The sequence below is a fragment of the Myotis myotis genome, unplaced genomic scaffold (assembly GCF_014108235.1).
Source record: "Myotis myotis isolate mMyoMyo1 unplaced genomic scaffold, mMyoMyo1.p scaffold_m19_p_6, whole genome shotgun sequence".
Classification (NCBI taxonomy): domain Eukaryota; kingdom Metazoa; phylum Chordata; class Mammalia; order Chiroptera; family Vespertilionidae; genus Myotis; species Myotis myotis.
The window spans coordinates 84,622,038-84,638,366 of record NW_023416368.1 but is presented as its reverse complement, the minus strand read 5'-3'; the positions used below and the strand labels follow the sequence as shown (position 1 = coordinate 84,638,366).

The following is a 16,329-nucleotide window of genomic DNA, read 5'->3' as shown; positions in this document are numbered from 1 at the left end:
CTCCTGAACCTCCGTCAGGACTTCGTTCCAATGTCATCCCTGCAGGGTGACGGCTCTCAGAGTTCCTCCCCATGCCCACCCTGGGCTCCCTTCTCCCTTCCTGCTATATTTGTTTACAGAGCAGCTACAACCCTGATTGAGTCAGCTCAGGCTGCTGTCACAAACACCGCAGACGGGGTGGCTTGAAAAACAGACATTTATTTCTCACAGTTCTGGGAGGTGGAAGTTCAAGATCAGGGTGCCAGTGGAGCTGGGATGTTGGTGAGGGCCTGCCTCTTCCTGGTTATGTCCTCACATGGCCTCTCCTTGGAGAGAGAGCAAGACTGAGTCTCTTCCTGTTTTTATAAGGGCATCATCATTCCCACCATGGGGACTCCACCCTCATGACCTCACCTAACCCTAACCACCTCCACATACTATCCCATTGGGGTTTAGGGCCTCAACATATGAATTTGGGGCACAAGCATTCACACCATAGCACTGATTTTATTTATTTATTTATTTGTTTAGTAACTAGAGGCCCACTGCCCGAAATTTGTGTGCGGGGGTGGGGAGTGTGTGTCCCTCAGCCTGGCCTGCACCCTCTCCAATCTGGGACCCCTTGGGGGCAGTCAGACATCCCTTTCACAATCCAAGATTGCTGGCTCCTAACGGCTCGCCTGCCTGCCTGCCTGACCGCCCCCTAACCATTCCCCTGTCTGCCTGATCGACACCTAAATGCTCCCCTGCCAGCCTGATGGCCCCCAAGTGCCCTCCCCTGCAGGCCTGGTCGCACCCAGCTGCCCTCCCCTGCAGGCCTGGTCTCCCCCAACTGCCCGCCCCTGCAGGCCTGGTCTCCCCCAACTGCCCGCCCCTGCCAGCCATCTTGTGATGACATCACGCCACACCACCTAGGCTTTTATTATTAGGATAGCTTATTGATTTTTAGAGAGAGAGGATGTGAGAGCACGTTATTGGTCGGCTTCCCCCTCGTATCTCCCCACACTAGGGATGAGCCTGAAACCTGGGCATGTGCCCTGACCGGGAATTGAATCGGCAACCCTTTGGTGCACAGGACGATGCCCAACCACCCGAGCCACACTGCCGGGGCCATAGCACCGATTTTATATATACAGGCAGTCCTTGGGTTACGTCGGACTCGACGTACGTCGTTTCGTAGTTACCTCACCATCTTCCGTTTATAGTATTTATAAAAAAAAAAGTCCGTCATTTTGACGTACGTACATATGTGCTTTATGTTTTTTATTATTTATTTACCACAAGTGAAGGTCAGGAATTGTTATCTTTCTTTTAAATCCTTTTACTGTTTCACTTCATTACTGCTGTGTGTGTGCTCCATGTGAGTGACGTAGGTGCTTATGTGGGTGGGTTCCGACTACGGTGAAAATCGCATCACGTCGCGCCGCGGGAACGGATCTCCGACGTAACCCGAGGCCCTACGGTACCAGGTGGAGCAAAAGTAGGTTTACAACTGTTCATATGGAAAATAATACAATAATGAATAAGTAGTAATACAAAAATAAACTGTTTCTCATACTCACAACCTTACACTTACTTTTTCCCCACCCTGTATACTAGTACGCTTTTTGGGTTTTTTTTAGTATATGTTTTACATATGTAATTTCTACGTTTATTACCTCTGTTTCCACCACAGCTTGAGGGTGGGGTGTCTGTCCATCCAGGTCACTGCTGGGGCCTCAACATGCAGCCGGTGGCCTGGCCCACAGTAGGGCCTCAACATGCAGCCGGTGGCCTGGCCCACAGTAGGGCCTCAACATGTAGCCGGTGGCCTGGCCCACAGTAGGAGCCACAAAACACCTGTGAAATGGAAGGAGGACTTGTTGCCTCACAGGGGATAGATGGGTGGTGGAGCCACAGGCCCTCTTCTGTTTGATCTGGTGTCTGACCTCCACCATGGCCACAGCTGGTTCCCCTTGAGAAGGGGGTGGTTTACTGCGGGGCCCTGGATTCCTCGACCTTCCCCGCTCCTCCATGAGCACAGCCACAATATCAGCTCTCGACCTGGGTCTCCGTCCCCAGCCCAAGGTCCAGCCACCACCTGTGTTGCCCCTGGAATGTCCTCCTGGTCCTGAATTGGTCCTGCATTTCCCCACCACTGGCTTTTCCTCCCCAGCCCTTGCCCGCCCCCCGCCTCCATTGCCTTTCTTACCAGGGTCTGTCTTACCACCTCCTAACCTGTGCCCCAGTTGTCCTCATATTCCCAAAAGCAACATAATAGTCCTGGCCATCTGCAGAGAGGCTGCAGCCAGCTATCTCAGACCAGTGACCTCCCCTCTCTACGCTTCATTTTCCTCATCTGCCAAATGGGGCATGAGGAGAACTAGTGCCTACTTCCTAGGGGTTGGGAGGAGGAAGTGAATATGCAAAACACTTAGAACACTCCCTGGCACACAGCCATCGCTACATTAGTGTGTGTTGTTATTGCTAATATATATATATATATATATATATATATATATATATATATATATATATTAGAGGCCCGGTGCACAAATTCGTGCACTGGTGGGGTCCTTCAGCCTGGCCTGCGGGCATCCCCCGAGGGGGTCCAGAATGGCAAGAGGGCACAGGCTAGGCCAAGGGACCCAACCGGTGCATGACCAAGGCCGGGAAGGGACCATGGGAGGGTTCCAGGGCGTGTCCGGCCCGTCTCGCCCAGTCCCGATTGGTTGGACCCCAGCATCAAGCTAACCTACCAGGTGGAACATCTGCCCACTGGTGGTCAGTGCATGTCATAGCTACGAGTCGCTAGGTCAAACAGTTGAATGGTTGAATAGTCACTGAGGCTTTTATTATATAGGATATATATATACCATATGTATATATGGTATATATGTGTGTGTGTGTGTGTGTGTGTGTGTGTGCACGCGCACGTGCGTGTGTGTATTGGTTTCAGAGGGGAAGAGAGATATGGAAACATCAATGATGAGAAAGAATCATTGATCGGCTGCCTCCTGCACAACTCTACTGGGGATCAAGCCTGCAACCTGGTAGACCGGGAATCGAACCCTGACCTCCTGGTTCATAGGTCGACACTCAACCATGAGCCACTCCGGCTGAGCTGCTCTTGCTTTCATTCTTATTCCCACCACTGCCCTCCCAGGTCAAGCCCCATCACCCGTGTTCCCCAGTTCCTGGCCTCTTGGCTGCCACCCTGACCCCTCAAATCCATACAACAGCAGGAAGAACACCTCTATTTATAAAATTATTATTTTCTTTTTCAAATGATACTAAACTTCATTTTATTTACTTTAGGCCAGCAGGCCTAAGCTGTCAGTCGGACCTATCCCGAGGCCTCCTGGACTGTGAGAGGGCACAGGCCAGGCTGAGGGACCCCCCAAGTGCACAAATTTCATGCAGTGGGCCTCTAGTTGATATATAAGGTTAGTTTTATGTGTACAACATAATAACTCGGTACTTGTATATATTGCAAAATGGCCATCACAATAAGTCTGGTTGACATCTGTTAACTAAAAACAAAATATTTGTTCTAAATATAAAATTTTTAAAAAAATAAAATAATTATATATAAAATTATTTTTATGAACAATTTTCACCACACAAAAAAATCTAGAGCAGCTCTATCCACTAGAAACATAGCGTGAGATATAATTTTTAATATTCTAGTATCTATGTTAAAAAAGTACAAACAGCCCTGACTGGTTTGCTCAGTGGATAGAGCTTCGGTCTGGGGACTGAAAGGTCCCAGGTTTGATTCCGGCCAAGGGCATGTACCTTGGTTGTGGGTACATCCCCAGTAGGGCGTGTGTTGGAGGCAGCTGATCGATGTTTCTCTCTCATCGATGTTTCTAACTCTCTATCCTTCTCCCTTCCTCTCTGTAAAAAATCAATAAAATATATTTTAAAAAAAAAAAGTACAAACAATCCAATTGAAAAATGGGCAGAAGATCTGAACAGTCATTTCTCCAAAGAAGACAAAGAAGATGGCCAATAGGCACACGAAAAGGTGCTGAGCATCACTGACCATCAGGGAACTGCAAACCAAAACTCGCACTGAGCTGGCAACTCGCACCCGTCACAACGGCTGTCCTCAAAGAGACAAGAAGTAACAAGTGTTATCACTTCGCATAAAGCCCTCAAGTTCCATCTATGCCAGTGGTTCTCAACCGTGGCTGCACATTAGGATCACCTGGGAATCTTTTTAAAATCCTGATTTCTGGGCCTCATCCTCTGGAAATTCTGTTTCTTTGTTATGGGGTGGGGGCCACAACATTAGTAACAAAGAAACAGAATTTCTAGAGGATGAGGCCCAGAAATCAGGATTTTAAAAAGATTGCCAGGTGATTCTAATGTGCAGCCAAGGTTGAGAATCACTGATATATATAGTCAAAAATGGCAATATTTCCTTCTTTTTTATGGCTGAATAATATTCCATTATGTATAATGGAATATATATATATATATATATATGTATATATATATATACATATATATATATATACATATACATATATATATATATATATTCCTTACCTGAGGATATTTTTTTTATTGATTTTAGGGAGATAGGAAGGTGCGGGGCGGGGGAGGGGGGGTTGGGGAGAGAGAGAAACATCAATCCGTTGCCTCTAGTATGTGCCCCAACCCGGTATCGAACTCTCAATCTTTTGGTGTACAGGATGCCACTCTAACTAATTGAACCACCAGCCAGGGCTGGAGTTTCTATTTCTTTACCCGTTCATCCACTGATGAACACTTAGGTTGTTCCCATATCTTGGCTATTGTAAATAATGCTGCTGTGATTATGGGGGTGCAGATATCTTTTTGAGATCATGTTTTTATTTTCTTTAAATATATTCCCAGAAGTGGAACTGGTGGATCGTATGGTATTTCTATTTTTATTTCTTTGAGGAAGCTCCAAACTGTTTTCCATAGTGGCTGCACCAATTTACATTCCCACCAACAGTGCACAAGGGTTCCTTTGTCTACAACATCCTCGCCAACCCTCATTGTTTCCTGCTCTTTTGACAACAGCCATTCTGACAGGTGTGAGTTGATATCTCATTGTGGTTTTGATTTGCATTTCCCTGATAATTAGTTATGTTCAGTACTTTTCTTTTTATGTGCCTGTTGGCATGCTGTATGTCTTGTTTGGAAAAATGTCTATTCCGGTCCTCCAAAAAGCCCGGAAGTCCTAAGCCCAGGTACCTGTGGCTGTGACCTTATCAGTGGTTCTCAACCTTCTGGCCCTTTAAATACAGTTCCTCATGTTGTGACCCAACCATAAAATTATTTTCGTTGCTACTTCATAACTGTCATGTTGCTACTGTTATGAATCATAATGTAAATATCTGATATGCAGGATGATCTTAGGTGACCCTGTGAAAGGGTCGTTTGACCCCCAAAGGGGTCGCGACCCACAGGTTGAGAACCGCTGCCTTATTTGGAAATAGGGTCTTTGTCAATGTAATCAGTAGGATGAGGTCGTATTGGGTTAGGGTGGGCCCTGAATCCAAGATGACTGGGTGCCCTTATAAGAAGGGAACACAGCCCTAGCTGGTTTGGCTCAGTGGATAGAGCATCGGCCTGCAGACTGAAGGGTCCTGGGTTTGATTCCGGTCAAGGGCACATGCCTGGGTTGCGAGCTCGATCCCCAGTGGGGGGCATGCAGGAGGCAGCCAATCAGTGACTCTCTCTCATTGATGTTTCTCTCTCTCCCTATCCCTTTCTCTGGGAAGTCAACAACAATAACAAAACAAAACAAAACAAAACAAAACAAAAGAAGGGAAGACAGAGAGGGACACTCACAGGAAGAAGGTCCCGTGGCCTTGGCGGCAGAGACTGGGGTTATGTAGCCGCGGGTAAACCAGATGCCCGTGACCACCAGAAGCTGGGAAGAGGCAGGGAGGGGTTCTCCCCTCTCCTCTGGGCCTTCAGAGAGAGCGTGGCCCCAGTGACACCCTGACTTTGGAATCCGGCTTCCAAACTGTGAGAGAATCCACTTCTGTCTAAGCCACTCTGTTGGTGGCGATTGATCACAGCAGCCCCAGGAAAGCAACGCGGCCTGTGGAGCCCTCCTCCCGTCCGTGCCTCAGCTTGCCCTTCACCTGCTCCAGGGGCCCATCCTGACCGCCCGCTCGGGCCAGGCCTCCTTTATGTGTTCTCAGGCTTCCCTTGACCACGAGTGTAATAGCGCCCAACCACCCGTGTCACCGCTTGTCAACCCGTGTCCCCTGTGAGAGTGAGAGCCGCACGAAGATGAATGACAACTGTCCTGTGGCCACTGTCCTTTCAAGAACTTCCATCATCCCTTGCAGCGCGCCCACACCAAGGCTCGGCAATGCCAAGGAGAGAAAACAAGCTGCACCTGCTCCCCAGTGCCTCTTGTGTTGAAACACGCAAGACGCACAATAACCGTTTGTTGAATGACTAAATACATGATGACGGAACTTAGCTGTCCTCAGAGCCTCCTCCCCGCTGTTTCTGAGTCTCCACAGCTGACTTCTCTAGGGTTCCAGACCAACTTCCTTGAGCTTGGCCTTACTGGCTTTATCTGTCTTAAGTCATTTAACCCTCAGCACAACCCTCTAGGGTCGGTACAAGTAAGAACCCATTTTACAGATGAGAAAATAGAGGCTCAGATACAGAACGCTTGCAGTAAGGGAGCTACTATGTTTCCCCTGTGGTAATCTTCATCGTCACCCTGCATTTACAGTTCAGAAAGCATCTCAATAAAAACCCGGGCCAAAGATTTGAACAGATTTTTCACAAAAGAAGTAACTGGATGCCAGGCAGCATATGAAAAGATTTTCAACGTCATTAGCCATAAGGGAAATTCAAAAGAGCATGGGAATCAGATGCCACTGCAAGCCCATTGGAACAGGTGGAATGAAGCCTGGCCTTCCCAAGGATATAGAGGAACTAGAACATTTGAAGTCCATGCAGTTTGTCGTATGTTGTGATGAAATTGACAAACAACAGCAACAATTCAGTGTAGCGGGCACCAGTGAAAACTTGTACTAAAGCGAAACTCTATAAGGTGGGATTGTCTTCCGGGGATTGTATGTTGGCACCATTGCATGAATTTTATCATGGGTCTCTCAGCCATTCTAAGAATGTTTCCATGCCTCTCTACCCAGTTCCCATGCCCCTTAGTGAAATAAATCAAGCCCTGGAAATTCCTTCCAGACTGAGCAGTTGCTAGAATAAATTACATCCTCTTGCAGGAAACATAAATATGTGGAGAGATGCTTTCTCACGATAGTTGAGACTTTCCTTGCCCAACTTCCTTGTTTGCTTGGAGCCGCTTGTCCTCCGCCTCTCATGCCTCTATCGTACTGAGGGCTGTGTGAGAGGCTGCTCTGGAAACGAGCTGTGCTCACTGCTGCTTTTTTGGCTGAAAGTTTGCAAAGCTAATGTTTTCATTCAACAAATGTATCTTGAGCACCTGCTCTGTGCCAGATTCTGTGCTAGACTTGGGGCTGCAGCGACGGATGGCATAAATACTGTTGTCTCTTCTTGGGATCTTGGAGTTAGAATGTGGGAGATAGATGAAGAACTCATTACATAAATAATTACATAGCTACCGGTTTAATAAGGGTCATGTAGGAAAACACAAGCTTACAATAGGGGGAAGAAATCTAGTTTGGGGACTTTTTTCTAGGAGGACTTCTCTGAGAAAGCTACGTTGTTGTTTTTTGTTTGTTTTTTTAAAAATATATTTTATTGGTTTTTTACAGAGAAGAAGGGAGAGGGATAGAGAGTTAGAAACATCGATGAGAGAGATCGACCAGCTGCCTCCTGCACGCCCCCCAGTGGGCATGTGCCCGCAACCAAGGTACATGCCCTTGACCGGAATCGAACCTGGGACCCTTGAGTCCGCAGGCCTATGCTCTATCCACTGAACCAAACCGGTCAGGCAGGAAGCTACGTTTAAGATGGGCTCTGTATTAGTCAGAATAGGTCAAGTTTCACTGCACTAACAAGCAAGTCCAAAGAGCAGTGGCTTAACACAACCAAAGTTTATTCCCCCTCACTATACTCCTACATGGGTTGACAGGGACTCAGCTCCACACAGTCATGCGTGGTCTATGCTGACAAGGCACCCACCATCTTGTAGCTGTACCATTTGGAACTCATCACCTCCATTGCCACTGAGGGACAAAAGGGAAACTGGAGAAGTGTGTGTGGGTTTTTTGGGTGCCTCTGCTCAGAAGTGAGTGACATATTCATCTCTACTCACATTCAAATGGCTGAAATTAGTCAAGGGAGCCACTTAATTCAATGTAGCTTTTCATTTAATAGATACTGTTCTACCCTACAAATGTCTATCATGGGGCCTAAAAGATGAGTAGGAATTAGCCAGGAAAAAGAGAGGAGGGAAGTGCATTCCTGGCAGAATGAACAACACATTCAAAAATAGTGGAAGCAAAGAGACAATGGGTCTTTGGACTCAAAATTTAGACAATAGAGGACTTTCAATTCATACTACTATTTCCAGCCACAACACTGACCAAATGTAAGGAGCAGATAAAGACATTTAAAACATGGAAGGTTTCAAAAATGTTACATCCCATGCTCTTATATTTTCAGAAAGTTACTACAGGACGCACCCCACCAAAACAAGGTGGTATAGCAAGAAGTAAAGAAAAAGGCACGGTATTGAGGTCCCATTGTAGGATATAAAGAGAATTCCCGGGAGGGTGAGAGGAGGAATCCCCCCGCAGGAAGAAGCCAGGAGAAAAACAGAATTCTACCTATAGGTTATTGGCAGAATTAAAAACAGAATTCTACCTATAGGTCATTTAGAAAGTTGAATTGAGATACACTGTCAGAACTTCTAAGAAAGACAAGTAAAGAAAAAAAAAAGGCAATTAACTCCAGCTGGAGAAATTATACATCATAATAATTACACGTCTCAATTGTATCCTTCAAAGAAAAAAGAAATTACATTTCCATAAAAACAATGAAAAGAATGTGAGCCGCCAAGACATCAGGTGAACGCATGTCTCAGCCGGTTGATTACTCAGTGGCACCACGTGATGGCTGAGCTGCATCTGAAACCCCGTCTGCCCCAAAATGAACTTCCCAATTGAACTGATCTTTCTGCAGCTCTTGGGCCTTCCGGTTTCTTTCTCTCTTTTTTTAAAATATATTTTTATTGATTTCAGAGAGGAAGGAAGAGGGAGAGAGAGATAGAAACATCCATGATGAGAGAGAATCATGGACCGGCTGCTTCCTGCAAGTCCCTCACTGGGGACTGAGCCCACAACCCGGGCATGTGCCCTTGATCGGAATCAAACCTGGGACCTTTCCATTCCCAGGCTGATGCTCTATCCACTGAGCCAAACTGGCTAGGGCGGGCCTTCCAGTTTCAGCTGATTAAAATACAACCATGATATTTTGAATTTCCCTTATAGCTAATGATGTTAAGAATTGTTTGCGTCCCACATGCACCCCGGGGGGCCAAGGATTGAGCCTGCAACCAAGGTACATGCCCTTGACTAGAATCAAACCCTTGACCCTTCAGTCCAAGGGCCCACACTCTAACCATTGAGCAAACCGGCTATGGCCAGTTGTTTTTTAGTTGAACTTAGTTGCTGTTATTTTTTTTCTTTCTGGAACTTCCAACTAAAAAAGTCCTAATAAATACAGCGCCTGCCCTAGCCGGTTTGGCTCAGTGGATAGAGCGTCGGCCTGCGGACTCAAAGGTCCCGGGTTCGATTCCGGTCAAGGGCATGTACCTTGGTTGTGGGCACATCCCCAGTAGGGTGTGTGCAGGAGGCAGCTGTTCGATGTTTCTCTCTCATCGATGTTTCTAACTCTCTATCCCTCTCCCTTCCTCTCTGTAAAAAATCAATAAAATATATTAAAAAAAATACAGCTCCTACTCAAGGCCAGGCATTGCACTAAAGCAGCCGTGGGCAAACTACGGCCCGCGGGCTGGATCCGGCCCGTTTGAAATGAATAAAACTAAAAAAAAAAGACCGTACCCTTTTATGTAATGATGTTTACTTTGAATTTATATTAGTTCACACAAACACTCCACCCATGCTTTTGTTCCGGCCCTCCGGTCCAGTTTAAGAACCCATTGTGGCCCTCGAGTCAAAAAGTTTGCCCATCCCTGCACTAAAGACTTGACATAACAGTCTTGTTGAACCCTGTGAGAGAGGGAATAATTACGATTCCTATTTAGCTGACGAGGAAACTGGAGCTCACAGAGGTAAATCCATCTGCCCAAGATCATCAGAGCCAGGATTCCAACCCACATCTTTCTGAGCCCATAACCTGCCCCTTGGACCGTCAGTAGTAATTGTCAGATTTGGAGATTCAGAAGCAGGAGGTATGGTCTGGGGAGAGGAAGGGGAAGGGGAGCAGAGCCAGATGCCAATGCACAGCTCCTCCAACTTTCTTCAAAGGGCACCAAGGAGAGACGGAGGGTTATAAGCAGGGGAAGGACAAGAGGAAGGGCGTACTCAGTGTGGACGATGGGATCAATAAAAATAGTAACAGAAAGTGGTAACTATCCAAACCACAGTGAGATGCTACTTCACACTCACTTAGGCGGGCTATAGTAGAAAATAGTGCAAAATAACAAGTGATGTGGGGAAGTCGAAACCGCTGTACATTGCTGGAGGAAATGTAAAACAGTGCAATCCTTTGGAAAACAGACTGGCAACTCTTCAAAAGGTTAACGATAAGGTTACCATATGACCCAGCAGGTTCACTCCTAGGTGTCTACCCAATAGATATGAAAACATATGCCCACATAGAAAAACCTGCACCATCATTAAAGATGTTCTTATTGATTTCAGAAAGAGGGAGAGATAGAAACATCAATGATGAGCCCTGGCTGGTTTGGCTCAGTGGATAGAGCGGCAGCCTGCGGACTGAAAGGTCCTGGGTTCGATTCCAGTCAAGGGCACATGCCTGGGTTGTGGGCTCGATCACCAGTAGGGGGTGTACAGGAGGCAGCTGATCAATGATTCACTCTCATCATTGATGTTTCTATCTCTCTCTCCAACTCCCTGCCTCTCTGAAATCAATAAAAATATATTTTAAAAAAAGAAGCATCAGTGATGAGAGAGAATCATTGATCAGCTGCCTCCTGCAAGCCACCCACTGGGGAGAGAGCCTGGAACCCAGGCATGTGCCTGTTAGATCTGTGCCAACAGGAGCCAGGCCAAGAGACGTTATGAGAGTTTAAGAAATATTTTATTTATTTATTTAGTCCTCACCTGAGGAGTAAGCATATTTTTTTCATTGATTTTTTAGAGAGAATGGAAGGGAGGGAATGGGGGAGAGAGAGAAACATCAATGGCAAAACGGAATTTTTGGACTGGAACACGTGTGTTCCCCTGGGCAGGGTGTCCCAGATTCTTTGTCCACCAGAGTCGAAGAATGAATCCATAGACAGAAGGTGGTATAGCAAAGCTAGAAATTTATTGAAGAACAAGTACAGATTCCCACATGGGGAAGGTGAAAGAATCTCACAGCACACTCCCACGTGGGGGGGGGAGTCCCCGAGTCTAGGAAATGCTATTACCTTCTCCCGCAGCGGCTGAGACCAGCGTGTCGGTGTCAGCACCAAGGGCGTGTGTATGTTTTCTTCTCTAGGGCCAGGGTGGCACCAGCCAGCGGGGGCAGCTGCCTAAACAACGACCTTGGAAGACAGCAGGGTGCCTGGTGGGTGCAGGACTCAGGCAGAGGGAGCGCCCGCGTCGGCTGGGGAGTGTGTCTTATCTCCCGCAGGTGCAGGCTGTTTGCCTCAAGTTATGGAAAACAACTTATGACAATATATTTCAGAAAACATGCCCAAACAGGAGAGGCCAGGGGTAAGTACTTCCTAACAGTGCCCTGACCGGGAATCGAACCGGTGACCTCCGGTTCATGGCGGGGACACTCAACCATGGAACCACACCGGCCAGGAAGAATTGCGTACTTTAATTGGATGAATTGTATGGTATGAGAATTATACCCCAGTAACACTGTTAACAAATAATACCTGCCTTTTAGTGAGTGGTTAGCTCTGGGCCAGGCGACGATTGCATTAACACTGTCAAGATCACTGTGAAAAACAAAAAGACTTTCATGACAGAGGTCAGGGAGGTTAAGCAAGTCACACAGTGAGCCCGTGGCCAGAAAACCGGAGGCCTGACATTTAAGGCCCCACCAGACCTGACCCATGCCCCACACCCAGTTTCGCCCTCCCTCCACTTTCCTTCCCCTTAAGGCAGTGATGGCGAACCTTTTGAGCTCCGTGTGTCAACATTTTGGAAAACCCTAACTTAACTCTGGTGCCGTGTCACATATAGAAATTTTTTGATATTTGCAACCATAGTAAAACAAAGACTTATATTTTTGATATTTATTTTATATATTTAAATGCCATTTAACAAAGAAAAATCAACCAAATAAAATGAGTTCGCCTGTCACCTCTGACATAGGTTCGCCATAGGTTCGCCATAGGTTCGCCATCACTGCCCTTGGTTTCTTTGTTACGGGGTGGGGGCCGCAACATTAGTAACAAAGAAACAGAATTTCCGGAGGATGAGGCCCAGAAATCAGGATTTTAAAAAGATTCCCAGGTGATTCTAATGTGCAGCCAAGGTTGGGAACCACTGCCCTAGACCAAGTTCCTGCCCAATTGACCTGATTTCTGTTTCTTTTAAACACAGCCTCCAGCCTCCAGCCTCTTGCATGTGCTGATCCCATACCTGTGCCCAGCTGTTCTTTTCCCTCCCAACAGAATCTGTGAAATGAATGTCTAAGAGTGAGGGGGCAAGACTCCAAATTTCCAAGCCTATAGCCCAGGAAGGAAGGAGTACAGGACAGGGCACTTAGAGGGCTGCTTGGGAGGAAAGATCAGGGCCTGACTCCAGAGGATTTGGCCCCTGACCCATGCATTTGGAGCACGAGGCCTGGTTTAACCCAAGGTGTAGCTGGGGACACTGGAGGGAGGGTCAGGTCAGATCTTCCCCCTCCGGGGTTTGCCAGGCCTGAGTGAGTAGGTGAGAGGAGAGATGTGGTTCTGCCAAATTCTTGCCCAGCACCTCAGGACCAAGCGATACCCGCCCCCCCTCCCCAAGCTGCCTCCTCCTCCCTTCCCCCTCCCAATTCATAACTTCTTCTTAAAACCTTTTAGGATCTTTCATAAGAAGTCCTCAAATAAAATGGAATGCCGCCTCAGCCATATAAAGATGTCACGTCCTGATGCCTGCTACAATGTGGAAGGACTTCAGAAAACATTATGCTCAATGAAAGAAGTCAGATCCAGCCCTGACTGGTTTGGCTCAGTGGATAGAGCGTCAGCCTACAGACTCAAGGGTCCCGGGCTCAATTCAGGTCAAGGGCATGTACCTTGGTTGTGGGCACATCCCCAGTAGGGAGTGTGCAGGAGGCAGCTGATCGATGTTTCTAACTCTCTATCCCTCTCCCTTCTTCTTTATAAAAAAATCAATAAAATATTTTTTTAAAAAAGAAGTCAGATCCAAAAGGCCACAAACTGTGCGATTCCATTTATACGGCTTAAGTGCCCAGAACAGGTAAACCCTTAGAGACAAAACTCGGATTGGAGGTTGCCAGGGGCTAGGGAGGGGGTTGGGGAATGTCTGCTTAATCGGTGTGGAGTGTCCTTTCGGGAAAATGAAAATGTTTTGAAATTAGATAGAGGTGGTGGTTGCATATCATTGTGAATGTACTCCACGCCACTGAATTGTTCCTTTAAAATGATTAATGTTGGCCCTGGTCAGGTAGCTCAGATGTTTAGAGGTTTTCCCAGTGCACCAAGGTTTTGGGTTCAATTCCTGGTCAGGGCACATACAAGAATCAACCAAATGAATGCATGAATAGGTGGAATGGTAAATCTCTCTCTCTCTCTCTCTCTCTCTCTCTCTCTCTCTCTCTCTCTCTCATAAATAAAACTTTAAAAACAAAATAATTAACTTTGTTATGTGACTATCACCTCAATTTAAAAAACCAAGATAGCCCTGGCCGGTTTGGCTCTGTGGATAGAGCATCTGCCTGCAGACTGAAGGGTCCCGAGTTCAGTTCCAGCCGGGGACACATGCCCGGGTTTGGGGCTCTGTCAAAACCGAGAGGGATATAAAAGAAGTCCTGATGCCGGGCATGCAGGAGACAGCCAGTCCATGATTCTCTCTCATCATTGATCTTCCTGTCTATCTCTCCCTCTCCCTTCCTCTCTGAAGCCAATAAAAATATATTTTAAAAAAACTAAGATAAAAGGGAGTACACTAGGCCTTTGCTCATGCTGATTCCTTTGCCAGAAACACCCTTCCTATAGCTTTCTTGTTATTCTGATCTCAGCTCATTTCATGTCTTCAAAGAGGCCTTCCCTCCGCTCTGAATCTAAAATAATCCCGTCACTGGCATATCACATTATGATATTTTATTTGTTTATAGCAAATATCACTATGCGGAATTATCTTCCTTTTTTATTTATTGACTTTAGAGAGAGAGGGAGGGAGAGGGAGGGAGAGAGAGAGAGGGAGGGAGAGGGAGGGAGAGAGAGAGAGAGAGGGAGAGAGAGAGAGAGAGAGAGAGAGAGAGAGAAAGTTAGGGAGCCCGAGAGAGACATCAGTTTGTTGCTCCACTTATTTATGCATTCATTGGTTGGTTCTTTTTTTAAAAAAGACTTTTAGTTGATTTTTTAGAGAGAAGAAGGAAGAGGGGAGGGAAAGAGAAACATTAATGTGAGAGGAAAACATCAATTGGCTGCCTCCTGCACGCCCCCTACCGGGCATGGAGGCCTCAACCACAACCCAGGCATGTGCCCTGACTGGGAATCCAGGTGACACCTTTTGGTGCATGGGACAATGACCAACCGACCGAGGCAGCCAGGGCCATTGGTTGATTCTTGTGTGTGCCCTGACTGGAGACTGAACCCTCAACCTTGAGGTATCCGGACGATGCTCTAGGTCTAACCGACTCAACTATCCGACCAGGGCCAGGGCGTTATCTCCTTCTGTCGGGATTCCTTTTATATCCTACTAAAATGTGAGCCTCTTATTGGCAGGGGACAGCTGTGGACCCTGAGGCTCAGGGCAGTTTAGAAAACTGACTTTCCTGCCACCTGTCTGCTCCAGAACCCACGCTCCTGGCGTCTGCACCAGGCGTCTGAAACGCAAGTCACCTCAGGGGCCAGGCCGGCGCTGCAAATGTCCAAGGCCACCAGGTGGCATGGCCTGGGAGTCTGCCCCCTCGAGGACCTCTCTAGCAGACATTTTTACCTATTTTTTAAAAAAATTAATAAACTTTATTTGTAGAGCAGTTCTAGGCTCACAGTAAAATTGAGCAGAAGGTAGAGATTTCCCATATACCTGTCCCCCCCAACCTTCCCCACCACGGACACCCCACATCACAGTGGTGCACTTGGTACAACTGATGAGCCCACATTGGCACATCACCACCCAGAGTCCACAGTCCACATGAGGGGTCACTCTTGGTGTTTGCACATTCTGTGGGTTTGGATAAATGTGTAATGACATGTATCCACCATGACAGCATCATACAGAGTCGTTTCACAGCCTAAAAATCCCATGTGCTCTGCCTGTTCATCCCTCCCCACCCCTAACCCCACCAACCCCTGATCTTTTTACTGTCTCCATAGTTGTACCGTTTCCAGAATGTCACAGACTTGGAATCATGTGGTGTGTAGTCTTTTCAGATTGGCTTCTTTCACTTAGCAACATGCATGTATGGTCCCGCCATGTCTTTTCATGGCTTGAAAACTCATTTCCTTCTTTTAAAAATTTTTATCTTTATTGTAGGAAGTATTCCCCTCTTTCCCCCTGAAAGCTCATTTCTTTTTAAAGTGGTTTTTAACTTATTGATTTTATTTTTATTCTATTTTTAAAAATTGATTTGAGAGAGAGAGAGAGAGACATTGTTGTTCCACTTGCTTATGCATTCATTAGTTGATTCTTTTTTTAAAAATATATTTTATTGATTTTTTTACAGAGAGGAAGGGAGAGGGATAGAGAGTTAGAAACATTGATGAGAGAGAAACATTGATCAGCTGCCTCCTGCACACCCCCTACTGGGGATGTGCCCGCAACCAAGGTACATGCCCTTGACTGGAATCGAACCTGGGACCCTTGAGTCCGCAGGCTGACACTCTATCCACTGAGCCAAACCAGTTAGGGCCATTGGTTGATTCTTGTATGTGCCCTGAGTGAGGACTGAATCGGCAACCTTGACCTAGCTGGACAATGCTCTAACCAAATGAAGTACCTGTCAGAGCAAACCTCACTTCTTTTGTTATTTGCTAAATAAATATTCCATGGCCTGGATGGATGTGCCACAATTTAGTCATCCACTCCCCTTCGG

General features: G+C 46.6%; 1 long non-coding RNA gene across 1 annotated transcript; it reads right to left on the bottom strand.

Moving 5' to 3' along the window:
- Positions 1-1,268: 1,268 nt before the first annotated feature.
- LOC118659334 lies at positions 1,269-2,307 on the bottom strand. Its single transcript, XR_004968495.1, has 3 exons — positions 2,171-2,307; positions 1,638-1,818; positions 1,269-1,436 (listed from the first exon to the last, which is right to left on the bottom strand). It is a non-coding gene; the product is annotated as an uncharacterized LOC118659334 (long non-coding RNA).
- Between the last annotated feature and the right edge of the window lie 14,022 nt (positions 2,308-16,329).